Here is a 6,887-nt window from a genome sequence, read left to right as displayed (position 1 = left end):
AGACAAATTAATTACAGTGTGCTCGTGCTGGAATAAAATGGGCAGCTTATATTTTCCACGTTCCTTCCTTTTGGACTGTGCATCCCTCACCTGTGCCTGAGAGCTGAACAAAAGAACGGGGCTCATGCTGCAGTTCATAGCAGGAGATGTGCCAGGGGAGAGCAGAAGGCAGGAAAAGACCAACATTGAAGGAGAGGTTTTAAAACACATAATGATTTCATGTCAAAACACAATTTCCTAGTGTCACTGCATTGTTCTGCGCACACGGGGGAAAAGAGAAGTGATTGAAAACTCCTGGAATGAGAACGCAGCCGTGGATTCTGGAACATTGATTGATGGTCTTGAGAGGAGAGATTGATGGATTATGATTTTCTGGGAGGGATCATTACACGCTGAGTCCATGAACAGCGCTGCCTGGCATTTGGACACTGCGGTGTAAAAGAAAACCATTTGGATGATCCTGATTCATTAGTCCATTATCCAAAACCAATCCGTGCAGGCACAGCCAGTCAGATCGGAGGCCCTCGGGTGGGACGGGGTCCGGATTTGGTGTGCAGCCAGCGTTTGGCGGATGAATGAGAAAGAACAGCTCAGCCCGGGCCGGCTGTCTCTGGATTTGAATAGCTGCTGTGTGCCCACAATACATCACTTTGCCTGCCAGTATCACTGTGGCTAAAGTAATTAGAGAGGAGACCTGGAGTCCGGTCTTCTTGTCCCACCAGTGGGGTCTGGGAGAGGCTGAAAGGGCTGACATCCACATGGCCTGGCCCAGGGTCCACAATAGGAGGGTGGTGACACAGAGAAGCCAGAGCTGGGGGCCATGGCGGGGGGGGGGGGGGGGCTCAGTGTAAATCACAAAGGGAGGAAAGGTTAGAGACCAGAGACATAACAGGGTGTACCTCTCTGAGGATTAGTATAGGTCTCTGGGCTGTGCAGGTGATTTGGAAATAAGTCACACAGAATCCAGGATGCTCAGGGGCGGGTTGGGGAGAGGGGTTGGGAGAGCAGATCAGAAGAAAGGGGAAGTAAGGGTATCAGAGAACTGCTCCTACATGGTGCCAGCTGTATACCTCAGGGATGGTCTCACCGCTTACAGGAGTTGGCAAGAGTTGGCACCCCAGCCCAGCCTATCAGCTCTCTCCAGGCCAGGAGCTGGACCCCCAAAGACCCGAGAGCTGCACTGTCTGCTAGGTTCCCACAGGAACCTGAAACCTAGGAGATAAAAAACCTGAAGAGAGTGAGACGCCACCTAGTATACCTTCTCGAGGCTCCAATGTCACATACGTACACCCACTCCCCTTCAGCACCACCCACCAGGGTGTACCAGGAGCTGAGGGGACGTCCCACCCCCATGTCCATCTCCTGCTGCCCCAGCTCTCGGCCTGGGCCCCTGTGTCCTCATGTGTCCCTGACTTCCTTGTCTGACCCACCACAGACTCCTTCTCTCATCCTAGACAGAGCTCTGCACCCCAGATCCTTCATTCCACATTCTTTTTATCACAATGGAGCTGGCGTCCATCTATTCACAGCTGGCCATGCTCTACTATGACCGATATGACTGATCGACATAGGTGGCTGCATAAACCTTCTCGGGAAACACATCACCACGTATTTGGGGTGACAGTGGAGAGATGCTTTAGCAGGAAGGAGTGAGTGATGACAGAAACCTCTGGCCCCACGTCTTCTAGCAGGAGACACCTGCCAGCCCGGCTCAGGTTACGTCTTCTCTGTGGACAGGTGGGCTGGTAAGGGGACTACCATGGGTAAGGTGGGCAGAACAGGAATAGGGATGTTCCCAGTTGGTGACCAGTCTATTTGGCCAACACAAAGTGCACTCATCCAGGACTGGACACTCACTGATGCGGGGATAACATGACCAGCATACAAGGTACACACCCACGCCGTGGTGCTGTCTCCTTGCTCTACAAGTGTGTGCCCAGGCAATGCCTCTAGCCAACCTGAGGTTGTAATACTTGGTTAGAGGGCTCTGGGAGGCATCAAAATATCTGTAACAAGGTCCTTTATAAATCCTAAAGCACTGTATGTAGGCACAGCAATGTCATTCTGTCAGGAAGACATTTTGTATGTTCACACAAAATAGTTTCACACATCACTGGGCGCTTGCTGGGTGCCCATGTTGCGCAGGACTCATTGTGTTGAGTGCTCGAAAGGTGCCCATCTGAAATGAGATGTGCTAAAAGTGGAAAATGCACACCATGTTTTGAAGACTAAGTACAAATGTGAATGCAAGGGGCACCTGGGTGGCTCAGCGGTTGAGCGTCTGGCTTTGGCTCGGGTCATGATCCCAGGATCCTGGGATCGAGTCCCTCATCAGGCTCCCTACAGGGAGCCTGCTTCTCCCTCTACCTATGTCTCTGCCGCTCTGTGTGTCTCTCATGAATATATAAATAAAATCTTTTTTAAAAATGGATGCAAAATAGCCACTACTTTTCTTCATTTGAATTGCATGCTGTGAAGAAACCCTGTTGGATGCATGGGATTAAATAAAATATATTATTTGAATCAAGTTCACCTATTTCCTTTTATTTAATGTGGCCAGGAGAAGAATTTTAATTACATAAATTACACATGTGGCTTGCACAGTATTGCCATGGGACAGCTCTGGTCTTGCAGCTCTCTCCAAAAGAACTCTCTGAAATGCTGGAAATGTTCTAGACATTGGTGTGGCATCCAATATGGTAACCACTGGCCACACATTGCTCCTGAGCACTAGAAAAGTGGTTGGTGTGACCAGAGAAATGAAATGAAGTTTTAATTTTATATCGGTTTAATGAATTTCCATTTCAATAGTCATATATATCTAGCAATAATGCTCTCAGACATGCAGCTCAGGAGGGTTGGGATCCAGTTAGAGTGGGGTCTGGAATTCTGTCCCTTGGCCGGTTCTTAGAATTATCTGGGCAGTTTTTAAAAATTAAAGAAGCAAACCTCACCCTCAGAGCTCCGCTGTCATTAGTCTGAGTGGAGTTTGAGCATCAGTACCTTGTAGATGCCCCCATGAGATTTTAATGAACCATTAAGTTATAAAGAGAAAGCAGAAGAAAGGGGATTGGGGTCAGTATTTATTGAGAGTCTGCATGAGCCAGGGGCTTTGCCAGGGTGTGCTGTGCCATCCAATCTTCTGGGGTAGGTATTGTTATTAACATCATCTCTGTTTTATAGATGAGAAAACTGAGACTTGCCCAAAGGGCAAGATTAGAACCAGGGTGTGTAGAGGTGCTGGATGCAAAAGCCCCCACTGACCTCAGTAATAAGATAGCAGAGTAGGGTGACAGGGAGCCCAGTAGCCTTGGGCAAAGCAGGATTCCCAGTTCCCAGCGCAGACCCAAGCCCTGGCTCCCCACCCGTGCAGCCGGGCTGGGCCCCGCCAGCAGGCCCCACGCATCCCCAAGGAAGCCCAAGAGGAGCTGGGCAGAGGCAGCTCTGACAACAAAGACGCCCATGTGGAGCTGAAACAAAACACTTCAGACGGCCAGAAGCTCTGACAGCGGGCAGCTGCCCCTCCCGGTGTCTGCAGGGAGCTGTCCCACGCAGCCTCCGTGATGCCTGACTTTGTCATTTAGGACATCAAAGGGTTCCTTTGAGCTAAACACTGGAGGGTCTTTGGAGGATTCGAAGAGCTGAAGAAGCCCCACATGCCAGGAATAGGGGATGGCAGTGACTGGCAAAGGCATGACCCAGGGTCCTTTCCAAAGGGGGCGAAGGGAGGATACCCTCAAAAGACTCTGCACGCACCCATGGGAATGTGCGCAGCTGGTGGGCGCCACTGGGAGGTGTCCGGGGGCAGGGCAAGGAGGGTGAGTGGGTGGGTGCTGAGCACGCCGGGTGGGGCTAGGGGGTAAGATGTCCTCTCTCCACCTTGGCTCGTACCTCAAACAGAAATACTCGTCGTCAAAAGTAGCTATCTGAGTTGGTTGGCTCCCCACAACACCCTTCTGGCCCCTCCCCTCAATGACGCAAGAGGGAAAAATGTAAGAGGCCTCCAGGGACAGAGACTCCCTCCAAGGAGCACACAGATTCACACCTGCTGAGCTCCTCTTCCATGGGAAGCCCTGGAGGGAAGAAAGGCAGAAATCCTCTCCTGGGGGCCCACAGGCTCACTAAGTGCCTTGATGGAGCACTGGGGATCTGGGGAACATTATGAACCCCGAACCACGGGCCCTGCCCTCAGGGTGCTCAGTTTAGCAGACAGACAGACAGACACACACACACACACACACACAAGTAAATAAATTGTAGATGCTGGGTAAGAGGGTCAGAGAAACACTTCAGAGAGGAGACCTGCTCAGTCCAGAACTCTCCAAGGTGAACGGGAGCCAGGAAGAGGGGCTCTGTGAGCAAAGGCAGAAGAAGGATGGGGAGGGCTGTTTTTCCAATCAGGCGATTCCAATTTCTACCAGGTGAAGGAAATCAGGTAGAAATTAGCCCCAAAGGAGGCCCCTGGTGGCTCAGTGGTTGAGCGTCTGCCTTTGGCTCAGGTCATGATCCTGGGGTCCTGGGATCGAGTCTCGCATCAAGCCCCCTGCAGGGAGCCTGCTTCTCCCTCTGCCCGTGTCTCTGCCTCTCTCTCTGTGTCTCATGAATAAATAAACTCTTTTAAAAAAAGAAATTAGCCCCAAAGATGTAAAAATGTCCCTCCCAGAGGCCTCTTCCTTTCTCTCCACGCAGGGGTCCTGGGCTCATGTAGGTAGCATCAGGACAGGGTTTTGTTTTTTGTTTTTTTTGTTTTTTTTTATTTATGATAGTCACAGAGAGAGAGAGAGAGGCAGAGACACAGGCAGAGGGAGAAGCAGGCTCCATGCACTGGGAGCCCGACGTGGGATTCGATCCCAGATCTCCAGGATCGCGCCCTGAGCCAAAGGCAGGCGCCAAACCGCTGCGCCACCCAGGGATCCCAGGACAGGGTTTTTGAGGAAAGATGGGTGAGTGAGCCTGTGGGCTCCCATTTCACAGATGAGCAAATTGAGGTCAGAAGACACAGAAGGACTTCTCTTTCTAAGGGACTAGAGCTCACTTGAGAAATAAAGACAGAGAGGCAGCCAGTGGCCTGCCCCTGGGGCCCCCTGAGGTGAGCCCGAACAGGGCTCCTCTAGATGTTGGAAGTAGGGGAGACTCGAGGGGAAAATCCATGTCTAAGACATACAGGAAATGGAGCCAGAGGCAAGAGAGAATGACCGAGAGGTATAAACAGAGATATGGAAGGGGGGGGCATCCTTGGCTGAACTTCTTTGCCTAGTCTCTGTGCACCTGCAGAAAGTGGGGTGTAAGCCATGCACCCCACATCCCACTGGCTCCTGGTCCCAGCAGAACCAGTGAAGGCTTGGCAGGGGGCGGGGGGTGTCAGGGAGGATTAAGGAGAGGTGGCCACTCAGTGACTTGTGACTCAGCATCCTTGGTGAGTGACAGTCTGCACGGGGTGCTGGGGGTGAGGGGATGAGGCTGCTTTTAACACCAACATTTGCTCAAGCCACTGAGGAGCAGCACTACCGCTGCCCGCTGGGCTGTGGGCTCTGGCTCCCACCTGGAGGACCACAGACCCTGACGGATTCGCCCAGGTGGGATGTGGGCTGGGCTCTTGCCCTCACTTGCTCTATTTTCACATGGGTGGACTGCATCTCTGCCCTTCCCAGTGCTGGGAACTCCCTTCTAGAAAAGAATATTTTGGAGGGCCTGCTCACACCAGAGGTTTCTTAAATGGTCGGTTGTTGCGTTCAGACTTCACCTGGAGCTGGTGAGGTGGGCATTGCCTTTCCTACATTTCAAGAAATCTTGGCTCAGAGAGGGCGAGAGACTTGCCCAAAGTCACACAGCTAGACAAAAGCAGAGCCAGGAGCCTGTGTGGCTGGATCTGTAGTTAATGTCCTCACTTCCAAGAGATCCCCCCCAGCGAGGCAAGAAATGAGGTGGAAAGAAGCTAGACCCCCAGTTCTTAAAGTGTGGTCCTGGGGCACCTGGGTGGCTCAGTGGTTCAGCATCTGCCTTTGGCTCAGGTCATGATCCCAGGGTCCTGGGATAGAGTCCCACATTGGGCTCGTCCAAGGGAGCCTGCTTCTCTTTCTGCCTGGGTCTCTGCCTCTCTCTCTGTGTCTCTCATGAATAAATAAATAAAATCTTTACAAAAAAAAAAGTTTGGTCCCCACAGCTCCTGTATCAAAATTCTGGGGCTGGAGCCCAGGAATCAACACTTCAGTAAGTCCTCAGTGATTCTGCTGCTCGCAGAAGATGGTGTGCTGGGTTGAAGCCCTTTGCCTTCGAGGAAGAGACTAGAACATAAGAGACCTAGGGAGGACCAGGTTAGAGCACCTTGGCTCCTATGGGCAGAGAGAGAAAGGGAGAAGAGTCCCCACATCCCTTCAACTAGTCCAAGGTTCTGCATCGCAACCTGATACACCTCCAAGGAGAAATTTCCAATAGTCTCCCTGCTGTGCTCTGCAGGCCTGGCCTTGGATGCTTATCCAACACCCCACACTATGGAAGCGAATTGGGGTGGCAGCTGGAAGTTGTCAGAGGCACCCCCATCCGGGCTTCCTGGGCATGGGCTTTGACCCTGCCTCCACCCCAGCCTTCACCTCCAGTCATGACCTTGTCGCCCGGGACGCAGGGCCTCGCTCGCCCCCTGGTGGCCAGGGCGTGCGCGAGCAGCCACAGGAACCTCCCCGGGGATCCCTAGGCAATTTGTTGTGACCTTTCGCTGAAAACCAATCTCCCTCAGACACTCTGTGGGTGGCTCTGCCCCCCTGACAAGGGCAATGCATGACAGGGCAAAGCAGGACTGGAAGTGGGGCTCAGGACACCGCCCCTCAGGGGCACAAGGCAGCTGACAGGCCAAAGGGCCAGACAAAGCCCGGAAACATCCAGACAGGGGC

At 52.5% G+C, this 6,887-nt stretch overlaps 1 long non-coding RNA gene across 1 annotated transcript; it reads right to left on the bottom strand.

The window, feature by feature from the left end:
* Nucleotides 1–233: 233 nt before the first annotated feature.
* On the bottom strand, nucleotides 234–1,457 carry LOC111091059. Its single transcript, XR_005373791.1, has 2 exons — nucleotides 1,259–1,457; nucleotides 234–428 (listed from the first exon to the last, which is right to left on the bottom strand). It is a non-coding gene; the product is annotated as an uncharacterized LOC111091059 (long non-coding RNA).
* Nucleotides 1,458–6,887: the final 5,430 nt, after the last annotated feature.

This window comes from Canis lupus, chromosome 19 (genome assembly GCF_011100685.1).
Source record: "Canis lupus familiaris isolate Mischka breed German Shepherd chromosome 19, alternate assembly UU_Cfam_GSD_1.0, whole genome shotgun sequence".
In the NCBI taxonomy this organism is placed as follows: Eukaryota; Metazoa; Chordata; class Mammalia; order Carnivora; family Canidae; genus Canis; species Canis lupus.
Note: the sequence above shows the minus strand (reverse complement) of the source record. Positions and strands in the feature narration are given on the sequence as shown.